This window comes from Eptesicus fuscus, chromosome 2 (assembly GCF_027574615.1).
Source record: "Eptesicus fuscus isolate TK198812 chromosome 2, DD_ASM_mEF_20220401, whole genome shotgun sequence".
Taxonomy (NCBI): domain Eukaryota; kingdom Metazoa; phylum Chordata; class Mammalia; order Chiroptera; family Vespertilionidae; genus Eptesicus; species Eptesicus fuscus.
The window spans coordinates 25,126,460-25,145,291 of record NC_072474.1 but is presented as its reverse complement, the minus strand read 5'-3'; the positions used below and the strand labels follow the sequence as shown (position 1 = coordinate 25,145,291).

General features: G+C 38.4%; 1 protein-coding gene across 2 annotated transcripts in view; it reads right to left on the bottom strand.

The window, feature by feature from the left end:
- Positions 1–18,832, bottom strand: part of RSU1 (Ras suppressor protein 1) — a 185,887-nt gene that overhangs the window by 73,331 nt on the left and 93,724 nt on the right. The window lies entirely within an intron of this gene.

Sequence of the window (18,832 nt, the reverse complement as noted above, 5' to 3'; positions counted from 1 at the left end):
TCCATTTCATAAGGAAGAAATGACTCATTTTAATTTCAGGAGTTTATGAGATCGCAAGGGAAATCTAGACTTCACAAATGTTCCCCTTTCTGTACCCTCCCCAGAGCCACAGCTGCAGTCCCACTGAGGCATCCGGATGGAGCTGCTCATACTCACTGATTGAACCGTTTTCTGCATGAAATACTCCTAGAGGATTAATAGTCACTAGGACACCAAACCAAGAAGAACAGGGAAGTGCTATATAATGAAGGTGTCATACACTTTGTTCTTCAAACAATGACCACATCCGGTAGGGGTTCAGTGAATCTTTCTTGTTGTTAAGTCAGTATTTTAAAATAGACGGAGAACTAGACTTTGAGTGAGGAGTGGTGAGTCTGTGGTCCTGGCTACTGGCTGAGTAATCCTGGGAGGTCACTTACGGTAAATTTTCTGGAGCTGCACTTCCCACCCCACTTCCCACCCGTGCAAAGAGGGCATTAATCTAGATTATCTAAGATTTCTTTGAATGCTATATTATTATTATTATTACTATTTTGAGGGGGTTAATCCTCACCCGAGGATATTTTTTTCCATTAACTTTTTTTAGAGAGAGTGGAAGAGGGGAGAGAGAGAGAGAGAGAGAAATAGCAATGTGAAAGAGACACATCGATTGTTTGCCTTACATACACACCCCAACTGGGGCAAGGGAACAAGCCTGCAATTGGGATACATGACCTTGATCTGAATCAAACCCAGGACCCGTCAGTCCAAGGGCCAATGCTCTAACTGAGTAACCAGCCAGGACTGAATTCTACTATTTATAATAAATATTCTATGTTTAAAAGTTGCATCTATTCTTCTTTCTTAAAATGACCTAAGTTTTTACCAGTTTAGAGACATGTTACTGGAGATAAACATCTCTTTACTGTGTATTCTTGCTAAAACCCCAACCTACACCTTCTGTGGCATTTTATGACATACTAGTGGCCCAGTGCACATTGAAAGGAAATTAATTAGAAGAAATATTTTAATATCGCTATTCACCCTTCCTCTGTAATAGAAGTGTCAACCAAATTCACAATTGACAATGACAGATCGAAACACATGCGTGTGATTGGCGCCAGCGAGAGCTTTATATGTATTGCACATGCACAAGTCAACTTAGTCTTTTATAGATACAGAATAAACTTGCTTAATTAGACCTGCTTTCTGATGTAGCTAAACTTTTTCCAGTCCAGTGAAGCACCCCTACTTCTCTTTCAGGTAATTGTCAGCAACACAGCAGTAAACACCAACATGAAGCAGATTATTATTGTAGATCATTCAGGGAGAACAAAGGATAAAATACCTAACTACAGCAGTGTTTGACTATATTCTGCGCAGTGAGAAAACCTGAAGTCATTTTCAAGGTCCACCATTTCTTACTTCTTTTCAGTCAGGTCAAGTTTCTAAATCTCCGTTTTCCAGCTAATGAAAAGAAAACAGGATTCCACTGAGTCTCCTATCTACCTACTCCAGGACTTCTGTGAGAATCAAATGAGATGAGGCACGGGAAAATGTTCAGACATTTGGTTAAAGTGCAAATGTCTCCACCTGGCTATAAAGCAAGTTGTGTTCTTGGGCTGAAGAAACTGCAAAGAGGCTAGTCGCTAGGGAGAGGAAGCCAGGCTTTGCTATGTGATGTCATTACCCGGCAACTACAGCAACTGTCTCCAGGTTGGGCTGTGGGCCGCATTTTGTGCCATGGGGGTCTTGGCAGCATTGGCTGTGATTTGGTGGGCTGTGGCTCCGGGGTTGTGGTGGGGCCTGTGTCCCACTTGGGGGAAGCCGAGTGTTGCTTTGTGGGCACCAGGTCCACGGTGCTGTTTCTTTGTAAATGGCCAGTGCACATCACGGTAGCTCCTGCATTGAGTGTCTGCCCTCTAGTGGTCAGTGTGCATCATAGCGACTGGTTGGACGGGTGGAGGGACACTTAGCATATTAGCCTTTTATATATATATATAGATGGTGGTCAGTGTGCATCATAGTGACTGGTCAGATGGGTGGAGGGACACTTAGCATATTAGCCTTTTATATATATAAACGTTTACAGCACCTAATTGATATTCATTGAGTGCTTACTGTGTGCCTGACCCAGTTCTAAGTACTCTATTTCTTTATATCATAGAGTCTTCTCTACTAGCTCTCTAAGGCAGGCATTGTCATTCAATTTTACAGATGAGATCATTGATGCTCAAAAGTTAAATAAAATCAATAGCAAGTGGTGGATTTAAGGTATCCAATGAAGGCAGTCTGGCTCTTGAACTCACCATGCCAAGTACACTGTTATACTGATCACAGCGACATGCCAAATACTCAATGAATAATACCAAAAGCAATCAGTTCTTCATGAAATCCACATAAAGATCATGAACTTCCACTATTTCTTTACTATTCCAAAGAATTAATGTCTTATCCAAATTTTTAGGTAATACCAATATTTTGATTCCTAAATATTAATGATTTATAATAACAAATGTTAAATAAAGATTTTTTTTTCTAAAATTTATTCAATAAAGAAAAAGAACCTTTAATTTTTCTATAGAGATAGATGATTTCTTATAAACCTATGTAAAAGATCATATTAGGCAAAGTGGAAATGATAAAATATGTATTTAGGAGATGCTGATACTGAAAATATTCCATGGATCACTCTAAAATTTAGACAAATTTCTATTACAGGGCCATGATAAAATGGGAAAGATAATATATTGGAATCAAGGAATAAGAACTCAACAGTTCATCTAGGCAGCTATGCAGTTATGAATAATTTTAATAAATATGCAAAGCTGGTAATCTGCCATATAAAATAGCTAGTCAGTGTGAACCTGAAATATATTTTTTAGGTATAATGTGTCTGTCCTTGGAATTAAATAATTAATCATCATGAATACTACTATTTTGGATTCGAAGATATCTGCATTTTGTCTTGTGCTTTAAGATTAATTTTGATCTCTCCACCATTTATCTGTGACTACTGTATAGATTAATTTATAGCTCCATTTTTATTCTACAGCTAGGTTCTACACACTAGAATACATTGCTGACTACTTGCCAAATGCATCTCTAGCCCCTATAGATAACACTGCTGAACTAACTGCAAGGATATGATCTGAAATATTAAATCCTATCTGCACCACCCAAAATATATACAGGAAGACATGCAATACATGGGTAAACAAATGCACCTAGAAGACCAGCCAAGCGCTGAAGAAACAAGTACTCATCTGCTGCCAATGTAATGAGGACATGACACCTACTCCCAAATAATGAGTTGATTCGAGAACTGACTTTAGCCTTTGCTAATGGTGCAGGCTCAAGAGACTGGTGCAGAAAGTTACCTGTAACCAACACCAGATCATAAAGGCTTGGGATCTGGTTTAGACTCAAGGATGAAACCAGCACTCGCCAAGAATTAAACTTGTACTTTATCTGTCTATCTAATTAAGAAATCAGCTCTGGAAAGCAATCTATTTTCTAAGATTCACTTTTCTAACTATGTTCATTATAAAAAGGAGTAAGGTAAAAAAGTTAAGAGCACTAAGCACTTGAGTAGAGATTTTGTCTTGTGTCTTACTTTGCCGTTAGCCTGTTACAATCATAGCTCTGCAGTTACTGAGCACTTACCAGGTGACTTTGTGTGTATTTTCTCCCTTAGTTCTCACAACAGTGCAACTGTATTATAGTACTCCATGCAGTGGCACTACAGTACAATGCAATTATAACCAATAGCACCATAAAACATACTATTATTAACTCAGTTTCACATATAAAAAAAGATATGTAATAAGCCTGCTAGGCGTTAGGTACTTGGGAGCTAAGCAAAAATGATAAATCAAATGATACATGATCTGAGGCCTCCTGAAGGTTACAATCTAGTAGGAAGAAATGTATTATGTAACCTCACAAATAAATACAACATTAAGAGCAATAAGTGCTAAGAGAGATACAAGGTATGCAGATAGTAGATAACTGGTAGAATAGTGTGGTGAGTTGACTCAGATTTTGCAGCTTGAATCCTGGCTCTACCACATATTAACTGTAACTGTGAGCAAGTTATTTAACCCCCTTGTATCTCAGTTTCTCCTTCTATAAAATGGTGATACGATAGGACCTACTACCTCAGAGTTGTTATGATGATTGAATTAAGTGTTGAATAAACAACTGTGGCTGATTTCTGCTATCATTTCACCTTGATGAGGTGTGGGGACAGTGGTCAGGGAGGGTAGACCACTTAGAGAAAGTGAGAAATGACCTAAAATCTGCAAGACAGTGGGAATTAACCAAGCAATGGGGGAGGATAGAAGTTGGGTAGGATAAGTGTTTCAGACAGTGGACATGCGTTTTTACCATTATCTGAATAGGTTCTGTGAGCACAATATGAAGTTAACTAGCTGGGTTATCTTAGATCACTTAACCATTTTGGGATTCAACTTCATCATCAGAAAAATAAGGAGAAAAATTAGATTTATTTCTATGGTTTTATGATATTTGGAATTCTATAAAATTTGAGCATTTTACTCCTTTTCATGGTTCTAAATGCAGCCAAAAGGTCCTTAGAGGTAAATTTTAAGAACATTCCCATTTTATCTCTTTTCTACTCCTCTTGCTCTGATCTCCCTCATTATTAACTTTCTTACATCTGTAAATAAAAGAAATCACACTGCAGTGACCTCATTTTCTGCCTTTGGAGGTGGTTCACACTTCCCCAAATGTAATGTCAATTTTCTGTTTCAGGAGTATCGTCTATTGGCATGATTCCAGGCAGCTGTATCCTATCAAACGGTCTGTTGTATACAAAGATGGACAAATACATGTTTAAATTAAACAAACTGTTTAACATTTCATATATTTATGGCTATAAGATATTGTCAACTCATTGAGAGGCATACAATTTTCCTTCCACACAGTTGTATATTGCTTTCTGTAGGAGTTCAAGCCTCACTACTTCAACCTCTAGTCAACTGGAAGTATTTTGAAATTTCTACTGTTTAAGATAAACAGTGACACAAAATTCATAATTAAGAGGTGCTAGTGCTCTCAGAGCCTATTTTTCCTAACCAAATTTTAGACCAGGGTTATTCAGAGCATGGCCCATAATCCTGCAGACCTTCAAATGTCACAGATGGGCAGATTAAGAGCACTTAAATATTGTGGCCACCCAGACTATGGAGCTGTGATGCAAATCCAGGTCTCCCCACTCTGAAACAGCACTGCAAGTTCCCTTGTAGTGTTTCCCTCTCGCAATCTGGGACCCCTTGGGGGATGTCAGACTGCCAGTTTCAGCCATATCCCCGCAGGCCAGGCCAAGGGACTCCACTGGTGCATGAATCTGTGCACCGGGCTTCTAGTATATATAGATTCCAGAGAGGGAGAGAGGGATAGAAACATCAATGATGAGAGAGAATCATTGATCGGCTGCCTCCTACACACCCCACACTGGGGATTGAGCACACAACTTGGGCATGTGCCCTTAACCAGAATCGAACCTGGGACCCTTCAGTTCGCACGCCGATGCTCTATCCACTGAGCCAAACCAGCTAGGGCTTTGTGATATATTGTAAAGAGGAGAGCACAAGGGCTATATTTGACGTGGTACCTAAAAGGAGACGACATAGAGTCTACCCAATCTTCCCCATGCTTGGTATATAAGTGGACTCCTTTTCATTCACTGGTAAGATCCAAAATATAGGCACCTAACCTCTGTCAAACAACTTCCTCAACTCAGCTAGTGGTGCATACATATAGATATGAATTGATCAGCTGATATCTTACTTCTTCAAAGCAAAAAGCCAAGCAGTAGAATAGTGTGTTGCTACCTATTTTGGTCTACACATCAATGAGGGGCTGGCAGGCTGGTGACTAGTCAAAGCCCTGGGAGAACTTATGGACCTCAAGAATCCTAGGCCTATAAAACCTCTTCTCTACTAGATATCTATCCATCTAGGGGTATTCAGAAACTTCCAATTCAGTGTATATAAGACCAAACTTATCGTTCATCCCACCCTGCCCTTTCTTCCAGTGTGTCCTTGGGCAATACAGGTCAGCACCATGGATAGCTCCGCGGGGACTTTCAGCTCCATGGGGCTCTGACATGAAAGAATCTTTTGTAGTTTGGGGCGGGGGAGGGGCGCTGGGGTGCAGTGCATGGGATCTGAGCTATTTTTATTTTCTTTTTTAAGGTCCAGTAATGTGATGACTTTACAGGCATTTTCCTCACAATTCCATGGTAGACATGCTATTAATTTTCTCGTTATATTTAAAATATTCTAAAACTTTACTTTGTAAAACTTCACACATACACAAGTCAAAAGAGTAATATAACTCCTCATGTCCCATCATCAGCTCCCCAAATTATCTATTCAGGGCATGTCTTGTTTCATTTATTTTCACTTCTACCTGCTTCCCCCAACCCAACTAGTTTGTTCTGAAGCAAATCCCAGAAATTGTATTAATTCATCCATAAACATTTAAGTATATAGCCACAAACTTTATCACTCATAAAGAATTAATGATTCCTTATTGTCTTCAAATATCCAGTATTCAAATTTCATTATTTGAAAAAAAATATTTACACCTTTTTTCTTTGAATGAAATTTTCTAAAAGCACCTTGGAAGTGTTTTAACATTTTAGCTATTATTTTTACTAATAACCAACAAACTGTCCCATTTTTTGCCAATGAAACCTGTTTAAAGTTGGCATCCTGAGTTCTCTGACACAGTCTTTGATAGCTTTCTTGCTTTCTGAATTGACAAGGTATTTCAAGCTCCTGATAGAGACCTGGAATTAGTCATTTTCCTAACGATTTCAAAGTTCTCTTAGTGGGAAATGATATTTACAAAAATGATCCAGTATACATGGTTGTTCATTGCTACTTTGTTGGTCATTCTTTTTCAAGGCCTCTTTGGTGCAGAACAAAAATAACATTTTTTTTAAAAAAAGGAAAAACATAATGAATTTTTACTGCTTTTCAAATTCAAATTTAAGACTTTAGATTTAATTAATTTCTCTAATTTTTATTTCTTCTCTCTTTCGCTGAAAATATTAGTCCCTAGTGGCATTAACATAATTACCTATTTGCTCTATATTATTATATGCAATTATTTTTAAAACAATAGAAAAATATTATTAATAATGTTATCTAAAAAGTTAATTTTTGCAGTTCTTTTGTCACTGGAGTTTAATACAATAGAATATACTACCAAATCTCTGTATTTTCAAGTCACTTAAAACATTTTTTAAACTATGAAAAAACAACAATTGCCAAAAAGTGCATTAAAAATACATGCTCATTTAACTGACAAGAGTTTAAAAATGAATGACCATGTAACCATCACCTAGGGCACCTAGAATGAGGTGGAGCCCCTCTCCTGAAATCTCCCTTTCCTCTGGAGTTAATCAGTAACCTGTTAGATAATATAAAAGAGACCCAAAATAATAATGAGACAAAAATGTTTGAGATAAAAAGATTAGTGAATTTCAAAACAAAAGTAACAGAAATGATCTACAATAAAACTCAGAGTGAAAACAGGATTAAACAAATAAATAGAACACAAGTAAGCTGTGGAACAACTACAAGGGGATGAAACATGCATAAAGGGAAAAGAGAGGTGGGATATGGGGTTGGAGAGGCTAGAAAAAATATCTAGAAGAATGTTTGAAGATTTTCAGATTTAATGAAAACTTAAAACTCACGGATGAAGAAGCTCAACAAACTCCAAACATACACACACACACCCCACAAAAAAAAAAAAAAAAAGGAAAGAAAGAAAAGAAAAGAAACTACACCAAGACACCGTACATCAAATGCTCAAAACCTGAGGTAAAGAGAAAATCTTTGAAGCAGCCATGGTGGGGAAAGGGTTGCAGACAGAGGAACAAAGACAGAGGAACAAAGACAAATTTCTTGTCAGAAACAATGCAAGTGAGAAACAGTGGTAAAAAATGTTTAAAGTACGGAAAGATAACAACTCTCTGCAAGAGTCTATATCCAGTGAAAATATCTTTTAAAAAAACAGAGGTGGGATAAAGAGTTTTGCACGTCTATAAAATCAGAAGCATTCATACATGGCAGAGCTACAGGACAAGGAAGCCTTCTGCTATAAGAAAAGGTGTGCTAGACAGAAGTATGAATCTGCCCAAAGAAATGATGAGCACTAAAAGTAGTAGATACATAACAAGATATATAAGATGCTTCATTTGTATTTATATTTCTAGTAAAGATATTTCACTGTTAAAACAGAAATGGTAAAAATGTGATGTGGAGTTTATAACATTAGTAGAAATAAATGTATGACAATAGAAGTGTGAAACCATGGAGATGACAATACATCATTTTAAGGTTGCTACATTATATGTGAGTTGGTATAGCATCACTGTGAAATATCAAAGATGTAAACTACAAACCCCAATGCATACACTAAAATTAGAGAATAAAAAACTATAGCTACCAAACCAACAAAGGAGACAAAATGGTATGTTAAATGAGTACATAATCTAAAAGGCACAAAAGAAGAAAAGAAAAGAAAAAAAAAAAAAAACAGATGCAACAAATGCAAAAATAAAGTAAGTGAATAGATTAAAATCTACCCATATCACTAATTGCGGTAAATGTAAATGGTCAAAATACTCCAATTAAAAGACAAAAGTTGTCAGATAAGATGAAAAAGCAAGACCAAACTATGCAACCTATAAGAAACCCACTTTAAATATAAAGGTACAAATACATTAAAAGCAAAAGAATGGAAAATGATATGTATCACTTTAACATTAATCCAAATAAAGATGAGATGGCTATATTAATATTTGATAAAGTAGATTTCTGGCAAAAAACAAACAAAAAAACTAGGGTTAGGGAATTTCACTTCATAATGAAGAAAAGGTCAATTAATAAATAAGGCATAAACAAGCTTCAATATTTCTGGATATAACTACAGAGCTTCAAAATATGAAACAAAAACTGATAGAATCAAGAAGAGAAATAGATAAATCTGTAATTATAGTCTGAGACTGCAATATCCCTTTCCCAATAACTAATAGAACAAGTAGACAGAAAATCAGTATGGATATAGAAAATTTAAGCAACAATATCAACCAACCTGCAGTTAAATGGTACAAAAATAATTGTATATCTATAAGCAAAAAAATATAAACTTTGATCTATACCTTACACCATATACAATAATTAAACTCAAAATGCATCATAGAACTAAATGCAAAACCCAAAACTATACAGCTTCTGGACAAAAACACAGGAGAAATTCTTAGAAACTTGGATTAGGCAAACAATACTTAGAAATGACATCAAAAGCATAATCCATAAAAGAACAAACTGATAAAATGAACTTCAACAAAATTAAAAACTTTTATTTTTCAAAAGACACTGGTAGGAGAATGAAAAGACAAATCACACAGAGAGATAAGCTTTGCAAAGCATACATCTGATAAAGGATTGTATATAGAACATTTAAAAATTTCAAGACAATAAAAGAATAATAAATTATTCAATAAAATAGATATGAACAAAAATGTCACTAAAGAAGATATAGGAGTGGTAAAAGCTCAACATCATTATTTATCAGCTAAATGTAAATTAAAACTATTTGAGAACATATTATAACAAATAAAATTTAACAAAATTAAGAATGTGGAGCAACTATACCTCCTATATGATTCACCATTCCATTCCTAGGTATTTACAGTGATAGCGCATGTTCAAAGACTTCACACAAAAGTTCATAGATGCTTAATTTATAATAGCCCCAAATGCAACTAGCCCAAATGTCTGTCGACAGGCAACTGGATAAACAAATTGTGGTATACCCACTCAATGGACTATTAATTATATGTAACAATGACTCTCAAAATAATTATGCATATCTCTCTCTATAAAACACTCTACAGAATCGGATTCAAATCAGGCAGATCAACAAACACCCAATGGTTCATTGGGCAGGGAACCCTGCCTGCTTCCAGGAGCCAGCTTATTCTCCAAGGAGAAGGCCTTCTCTTCCTGGGAGGCATTTACAATGTGTTTCATTGCCCAGGGGTTTCAGCAGTCCTCTGGCCCCAGGGAAATGCTTCTCCAGGGTCCACAAGTTCCTTTGGTAGTTTTGCCCTCCAGGTGTTGGCAAGGCTCTGAGACCAGAGTTGGGTGATACTGGCTGCAGTAGTCTCTGGTCTCTTGTAAAGGAGGCATCTGAACTTATTTTCAAAAGCAGGAATTTTAGCATAATGTAAATAAAGCAGCTGTCTCCCCTCCCCTCCCTCTCCCCCCTCTCTCTCTCTCTCTCTCTCTCTCTCTCTCTCTCTCTCTCTCTCTCATAAACATAATTACTAGTAAAACCAATTCACAGTATTTCCATTCTTAAGAAAAATACATAAAATGCCAACTTTTTGTCCTCAACACAGTTAACAATGAAAATTTGACTAGGAGGACTTTTGTTTGAAATATAGAAAATTAATGCAACCTCTGAAGAATTTAGTAAAAACTTGGCAGTGGTGTTACTGACAGGACCCTTCTGGGTGGGTAAGCCACACACTTCTTTAAGCACACCATCACCCCATCACTCCTCACCTTTGTTGGGCGTCTCCTGAGTCAACAGGACAGACTGCACTTCACATGCCACAGGTGAGGGAGGGAAGTAATGACACCCCACCTGCTGCAGGTGAAGGCTCCTCAACGCAGCTGGCCAGGAGTCCTCTGGTTCCCCAGGACTGAGCTGGTACAAAGTATACCTTAAGCGTCCTTTCGCATTTAGCATCTTGGGTTGAGAGATCAGTTTTTCTGACTTGCCAACAAAACACATTTTGAGGGTTGGGAGAAAGAGCTGCCTCCCCTCCCCATTCTTCTCCTTTGCTATTTACTGCTAAGCAATTGCTATAGCCCAAAGCCTGCCAATTCACCTTTTACGGACTCATTCTCACCAGAAGGGAGGACAAAAGCCACACCTGCATCCTGAGGTGCTCAGCAGTCAGTGCCGGGCTCCACACACTCAGAGAGGTGTCTGCTAGAGGATGGAGGCCTGGCTGATTCAAAATCAAACCCAAACAGGCAGCTAGGCTGAGTCCAGGTCAGATACTCTCCCACAGCACTGTTATTTTTTCCATATCACCCTCTAAAATTCCATGGGTGCAGCTTCTCTCAAAGTCTAGCTACACGGAGCTACTAGATTGGATGGGAAATAGCTGGCTGGCGAAGGCTGGAGCCTTGGAAACATCACAGAAACGTTCATGGTGATGGGAGCAGCTAATAATATTGTGAAGTCTCAGCAACGCAAGGCACGAGCAGAAAAAGGGAAACACTAAAAATGTGTAATGAATGTGTGATGGAAGGTTTTTAAAAAATTTCCTCTTGCAGAAATGTCTAAATTGCAGGCTACAATGTGGTTGAAAGAATCATTCTCATTCATCAAGTATTTTGGGAACCCACGTATTTTGTGGCTCTTGGGGACATAGCAGTGCATGCAGCAAAGTCCCTGCTCCTGGAGGAACCTCCATTCTAGTAGGGGGCAGAGAAGTGTGAGAAGAAAAGTGAGGTTAGGGGTGGGTGGGTGGTGGGCTGTTTCAGACAGAGTGATATGGGAGTATTTTGTGAAGATAACATCTGAGCAAATACTTGAATGAGATGGAGGAACAAACCAAAAACCAATCAACCAATCAATAACTTGAAAGCAAGAGTAAAGCTACCGGTGTTAAAAGACTCACATTAGTGCCCAAGAAAATGACCAGGAAATGCACAAAACTTCCAAAGGCTGTATGGGTATGTTTCCTGCTTCGCTATCATTGTCTCTTAACCTAATAGGACTCTATCTGGATATTAGGTGATCTACACCTTTATATTACTGAGTGGCCCACACTTGCGGTTTCTTTAATATAAAACCTGGAAGGGGGGTTACTATTTCTTTTTATTTTTAAGTACTCTGGAGACAGTGACAAGATTTCTGAATTTATCCACTTAGCCAATTCTAGAACATGTGAGTCTAGGGTCAGGTAAGGAAGAAAATGAAGACATGCAAATGTGGGGTTGCTTGTCATGTAAACACATGCATGATTTAGTATGTGCAGACTGGCAAAGGGGGAACTGGATTAATAAATTCCAGTAAGAGAGCAAGGGCAACACAAACTTACCAAAGATATAAAGAAATGGGAAGCATCAAAATGCATGCATGCTCCTTTGGACATAGCTAATTTTTCTGCTCTCACTCAAGTGGTTGGCATACCCAAGTCATTCTACCCTTGGTACTCTTTTGGAAAACATGCACTTCTAGGCCTCAGATTTTGGATTCTAAAGCTATTGCTGCTCAAAATAAGTAAGGCTCCTTGGAAAAGAGTCAGTTCTTTGTTGAAACAAATGAATTATACCCTCAGTCTGAAGCTAAAAAGAAAACAAAAACACAAAGAAGAGACCACAGAGAAAGGCTGATACTGATGATTGGGACAAGATGAGCTGAGAGAGACCAGGAGACCCTATGAGGCCTAAAGCGATAAATAATATGAAGTATGGTAGAAAAACGTCACACCCTGGAATATGCATTAATTGCTTGAATTCCAACTACAAAACAATATAAACATGTAGCCCTCCATGGATGAATACACAAATGTTGAACCAGAGTGTGTATGTAGCTGGCAAGAAAATGAATTTGTATTGGCTGGAGCAGGCCACCCCATAAGAGGCTGTTAAATCAGAATCAGGGTAGATGCAGGAAGACAGACTTGTGGGAATGAAAAGCTGGTAACAAGAATATTGTTTCAGGACCCCTGAATGCTGCCTGTGCCTTCAATTCTAGGATACGGATACGGCCTAGCTGGAGGTTGAGTTTAGTTCAAGAATCAGACAAGTGAAATTATCACATGTAGGCAGCCCTAAGTTCCATATACCAACTTCCTGTGGAGGACATCATCATTAACTCAGCATTTTCTCATTTTCCTCCTAGATACTATCTAAAAGCAACAAAGAAAGTTAGAGGCAAGACAGATGACTCTGATTTCTGGCTCCATCACTAGGCTAAACACCTGGTCATTTTACTTGTTCCGTGACTGGTTTTCTCATCTGAAAGCTGGGTGAACACCTACATTTCATGGAGTCATGAGCCTGTGGGAGCTGAAGCCTGTATGGAACCCAATGGGGCCTGGGACACAGCAAGAAGTCAGTCAGTGACTGACAAGTCTCTTCTTGGTGTGACTGAGGGAACTGTGAGACACATAAACCCACCTGGACGTTAGCACATGAACCGAGGAAACTGAGGGAGGGGAGGATGGGGAGTAGCTGACTTTATCATGTATGCTCTGAAGTTTTCTAATAACAGCTGCTCTGGATCCTCAGTAACGTACGAAGCAGGCACATGGTGGTCTTGAAGCAGCACTTTCCCATCTGCCATTATTTCTTTACCTAACCACATTTCAGTTTAAATTAACAAAGGCTATTTTTACTCCATCAGCTTGATGATCAGTATTTTTTTATTGACCTCTCTTGTTAATTAAACTTATAAAAATAAAGCAGAAGCCATCTTCAAAAAAAAACCTTAAAAAATTACAGTTCCAAAATTAAGTACTTCAAAACAAAAACTTTTATTGATAAAATTTACATGCCTTAGGAATTATCTAGAATTTAGTACCAAAATAAATTGGCTAGTTACAAGACACAAACTATTAAAAGATCACCACTCATGTTATTAAACTATAAAAAAAATCACCACTCATGCAGTTTCTATGCACAAAAACAGATTAAAAATGCTCATAATCTCACATAAACAGTCTAAACCGCACACATTATCTTAGCATACAGCTAAAAAATAAAGAAATAAATGAGAGAAAATAATTAAAATAAAATATCCACGTCTTGTAAATGGGAAGTTGAAGTCCAGTCTCACCCTCTAATACACACTCAGTTCTTCCAAGATTCGTTCTTCCTTATTTCAATCATCATGACCTCCCAAATGCAGAAAACCTTACAATAAAGAAACTCATTGAAGAAGTATGTTTTCTTGTTTATTTTTCCCATTCTCTTTCTTAGGTCTTTGTGAATGACCACCTTTTCCTATTTCACGTAGGATTCTGAAGAAAAAGCAATTACTATAGATTTGTCCAAGGATATAGGAAAGCCTGAGAAGCCAAGAATAGGAAAGATCCATGCGTCCCGTGAGAAACCTCTCAAGCTCTCATTCAGACAGTCGCTGTCCAAAATTTGGGACACATTTTAAGAGGCAACATCACTTAGAAGGTGTCTGGTGCACCTGGTTAAAGGAAGACGGTTAAGAATAGATTCTACTAGGCCAGGGGTAGGGAACCATTTTTTCTGCCAAGGGCCATTTGGGTATTTATAACATCATTCTCAGACCATACAAAATTATCAACTTAAAAATTAGCTGCTATTTGGTCAAATGTTTAATTAACTCACCCCTAATGCCTTGGCAGGGCCAGACCAAATGCTTTTGCGGGCCTTAGCCCTCGGGCCGGACGTTCCCCACCCCTACATTAGGCAAACAAATGGAAAGGGGACATAATAGGAGCCAAAACCAATTATATAGCTACATTCTTTGTGGTTCTTCCTTCTTAACTTCATAGGCCCTACTGGTTACAAAATTTTTCTTTTTAAATAATCTCTTAGAGCAGTGGTCACCAACCGGTGGTCCGCAGACCACTGGTGGTCCGTGAGGTCCGAAAGATTAGCTACCGCTGTCTTAGAGAATACATGTACAAAACAGGGTGTTAAATAGATACAAAGGATAAAAGAGAATGTGCCCTCCCTTCGTGCCTCTAGCCATCCAATTCCTTTCCAAAACATATCCACCAGTACTAGCTTACTGTGTCTTCCTCAGAAATACACCAATCACTACAAACACAACCACACAGTCCACACGCCCAAGCAACACTCCCTGCATGGACAAAAGAGAGGCACACAAAATGACCACAGAGCCTGCATATTCATATGAAGTCTCATTTTCATACATAACTCATTTCTTTGTGAAGTTAAGGAACTGTTTCATTTCTAATATGAGAGTAGTGTGGTAATTAGAGATCTATACAAGCAATGAAAGACTGTTGTAAGACAAAAATCTTCACTTCATACGATCTATTGAGAGAACATTTTAATGTTTCAAGTATTGATTATTATGTACCAGCAAACACAGAGAACTATATTGTGGTCCATTCTGGATGTCAGAACGGTTTTCTTTCAGAAATCAGGGCAACCTGCCAGAGGCTCCTCTGTATGAGACGGGTCATTTACATACGACACGAGGGCATGCCCCATGCTAAGCCCAGGAGGGCCTTGCTTTCAAAAAGATTCGTTTCCTAAGGGAAAGAAAACATGTATTTAAATACCACCCCCCAAATAGAAGTAGTATTCACAGAAATAAATACTGAGTTACAAACTGATGAACAGCACATATGAGTTTAGCACAATGTCAGTCACACGGGTTAAATACTCAATAACTGACAGCCATTATTATTATTAAAACTGCTACGAAGGAAAAGCAAAGGCTCTGCAGAAAGATGGTAAAAGGGACCTAGAGTACACGGAGACCTGAGGAACAAGGTCTCTGAGAATGCAATCTTTAACTGGACATTTGGTAAATACCTGGACATTCAATAGGTAAATGTGGGAAGAAGGAACATACCAGATAGAAAACATAGCCCTTATGGAGATCTTTGGAAAATAGGCTGCAACTTTGTGTCCTGGAAGACAGTGAGATCCCAGTACTATCAGGACAGGGATAGGGTGATGGAAAAACTTCCCTCAAGTAACTAATCTTATACAATGAAGATATACTTGTAAGTCTTTATTATACTGTCAGAAAGTTGTCAAAACTGCGACAGGAATATGGTAGACATAAGCCTGTTCCTTACATTTGTTAGAAGGTCCATATGGAACACGTCCACAAGAAAGGGGATTTGCATATTGCTATTTCCCAAGCCATAGCAAAGAGTTCAAGTTTAGCAATCTTGTCTGAAAGGAAAGGACTGAGTTTGATAATTCTTAACTTTGGATGACTACTATAATAAAATTCTGAAAAACATGTAGACACTGTTTTAAAATAAACACTCTAAGTTTAACATTAAAACATGATGTTTCCTACCGTCTGTATATTTAGCATTCACAGTCTACACTATTCTACTGAAGAAAACAGAAGATTTTACGTAAGAAGATAACTATCACACTGCTGACTCTTTGCACGAAATTATGAGTAAGTTCTCTGACACTAGTTGTAAATATAACACACAACTGACAAAAAGCATAGTCTTAAATGATCCTTTCCATGCCACTTTCTCTAACCTATTAAGATGCTCGATGTTTCTTTGATTTATCTGATAATAAATTTTTGATGACTGGAAAGTCTCATAAAATTGCTCTGGGGCTGACTACACTGATTAATAAGTCTGAAGAATCGAAAGTGTCAGGAATTCATGTGTACTATTAAGTTACTGCCTAACATATATTAGGTATTCCATAAAATATAGAATAAAAAGGTTGATCTGATAATTTTATCTTGTATCCATTTTCCTGTAACAATTTATATTCAGGGTCATCATCATCTTCCATTCCCTTTAAAAGAAAAAAATCAATAAAGTAAATCCAGATGGGGGAAAATTCAAGAATTAAACTAAATTTAAAAAATAATGAATTGATATACACCATAAATCGTGTTTCCCAGAAAAATAAAGAACTCAGAATTAGAAACCATTGTTGGGGCGACTCTGAGATGATCTAGCTTGAACCTCCTGCCCTCAAGTTGGAGAAGCTGAGCGTGGGTGAGATGAGGTCACTTGGCACTGACGGAACTGGGACGGGAAGCTATCTCTAAGCCAGTCCTCTAAGAACAGCCTTACTTCCCCTCTTCTCCCGCAGTTTCAAAGCAGAGCACATCGCTGTGTCTTTATGCCATGTACACCACATGAAAATACGCACCGCATTTCCGATGCCCCCCTCTCCTCTGGGGAAGCAAACAGCTTTAATTACACAAGAAGAGAACTCTATGCTCTGTTATTAGTAGTCTTGAGTTCTCCTGAGACAAGGTAGGAAAATTAAACAAAAGTTATAAAGGGCTCCAGATGTGGTTATTAGAACTCCCAGATGAGACAGGAAGTCCTGACTCCACATTTTACAGGGCAAGGCACCAGCAGCTACCGCTAAGGACATGCAGTCAGAGGGACAGTCCATGCCTCCCAGTGAGGATCCCGTCACAGACCCTCCACACTGCTGATTCCCTCCATAAGGATCTTGTGAAAGAAACAAAGTCGGGTCCCTGGTGGGTGACCCTCCCTTCTTCAATTCTCTAGCCAAATAGGACGAAGCAGGGAATTTTGTTAGGTGCTTTCCATTCCCAAGGGGCCTTCAAATTCTAACCAGCTCGTGTTAACATGGTCCATTCGTAAAAGAAGATTTGAAGTAACATTACCTACCCCTCTCCCAAGAACAACAGCCCAGCCAGTGTGTTCCTAAAATGAAACATTGGTGAACCGCATGTTTTGGAAAAACATACAACTCAGAAAGCCAAGCATATGCTGGGGGATCAAGCCTTAGAGAGTATTTAAGCACATTCACTAATAAACAGAATTTGCCTACCGAACAACAATGCCTGACTGGAATAAGAGACCAGAGCTCAATAAAAAGTCAGCACGTAATAAAACAAGATATTACTTTGTAGAGAATAGAAATAACAGACAGTTTTGCCTGATTATAAAAGCGCCAGTTGTTAATTTATCTCTCAAATAAAAAAATCAAATGCTGGCAATAACTCATGTTAGCTGGAGAGAAAGCATCAAGCATTGAATTTTTGAAGATTACTAGGAGTTAATAAAGGTTATCAATATGTAGGGCTAAACAATTTCATCTCATTGAATAGGTCAATATTAAATAGTTCAATATAATTACATCAAATGAGCAGCATCTAAAAATGGAACTCAAAACAGCTTCTCTGGAAGAGGAAGTAACCGAACACTTTTCCTTTTGTTAAGTGGGACAAACGATATTTTATTTACCCTAAAGTGATACTGCAATATATCACACTGTACCTCAGGGCTGTACTAAACATGCGGAACGCAAGCTTGACAATCAACAGACAAGTGAGGTGGAGATAAGGACGGGGGGAGACAGAGAGACACCACGCTCTTTGAAGTCCTAAGTGAAAGCCTTTTGTGGTGCAAGGTTCAGAGTAAAGTCTTCTCCCCCTGCTGCAGCTACTGGTCTGTCTCCCTTTTGCCCCTCCGAATTTATTCAGAACTCTAATGATACGTGTACTAGTCAGTGAAGTAGGATGCAGAAAGACTGACATGGCTCTTGCTCATTGGTCCAGCCTGATCCTCCAGGTCCCTGCACAGAGCCTGAGGCGTGACCACATTAGAGGGCCAGAGAATGCACACAGATATGTGAGGGAACCTTGTCCAAGTCTGGGTTTATAGCTGATGTACATCAGAGCGAATATACATAAGATATACATTCCAGAATATACATAAGATGAGGTTTCTGAGATGAGGTTCCTGAAGTTTCTTCAGGAATACAAGCTAGCCTCCTGAAACTGATTTTTAAACCCTAACAGGGTTCACCTTTGACCTTCATAGTGATACCACTGTAATTAGCTAGTTATTAATTATAAGAAAGGAACAAAGGGGGACTTTAGAGGTATGCCATTTGGGCAGCTGCACCAGGAAGCTGAAACTTTACATTCCCCAGGGAACCACTGGCCTATTCCCTGCAAAACACTGGGAAAAGAGGACTGGACAGAGGGGAGACAGATGCATGCCTGTCAATCACACCTGGGAACAGAAATAATTGGCCAGAATGGGCATGGCCACTGCAAGTGCATGAAAATT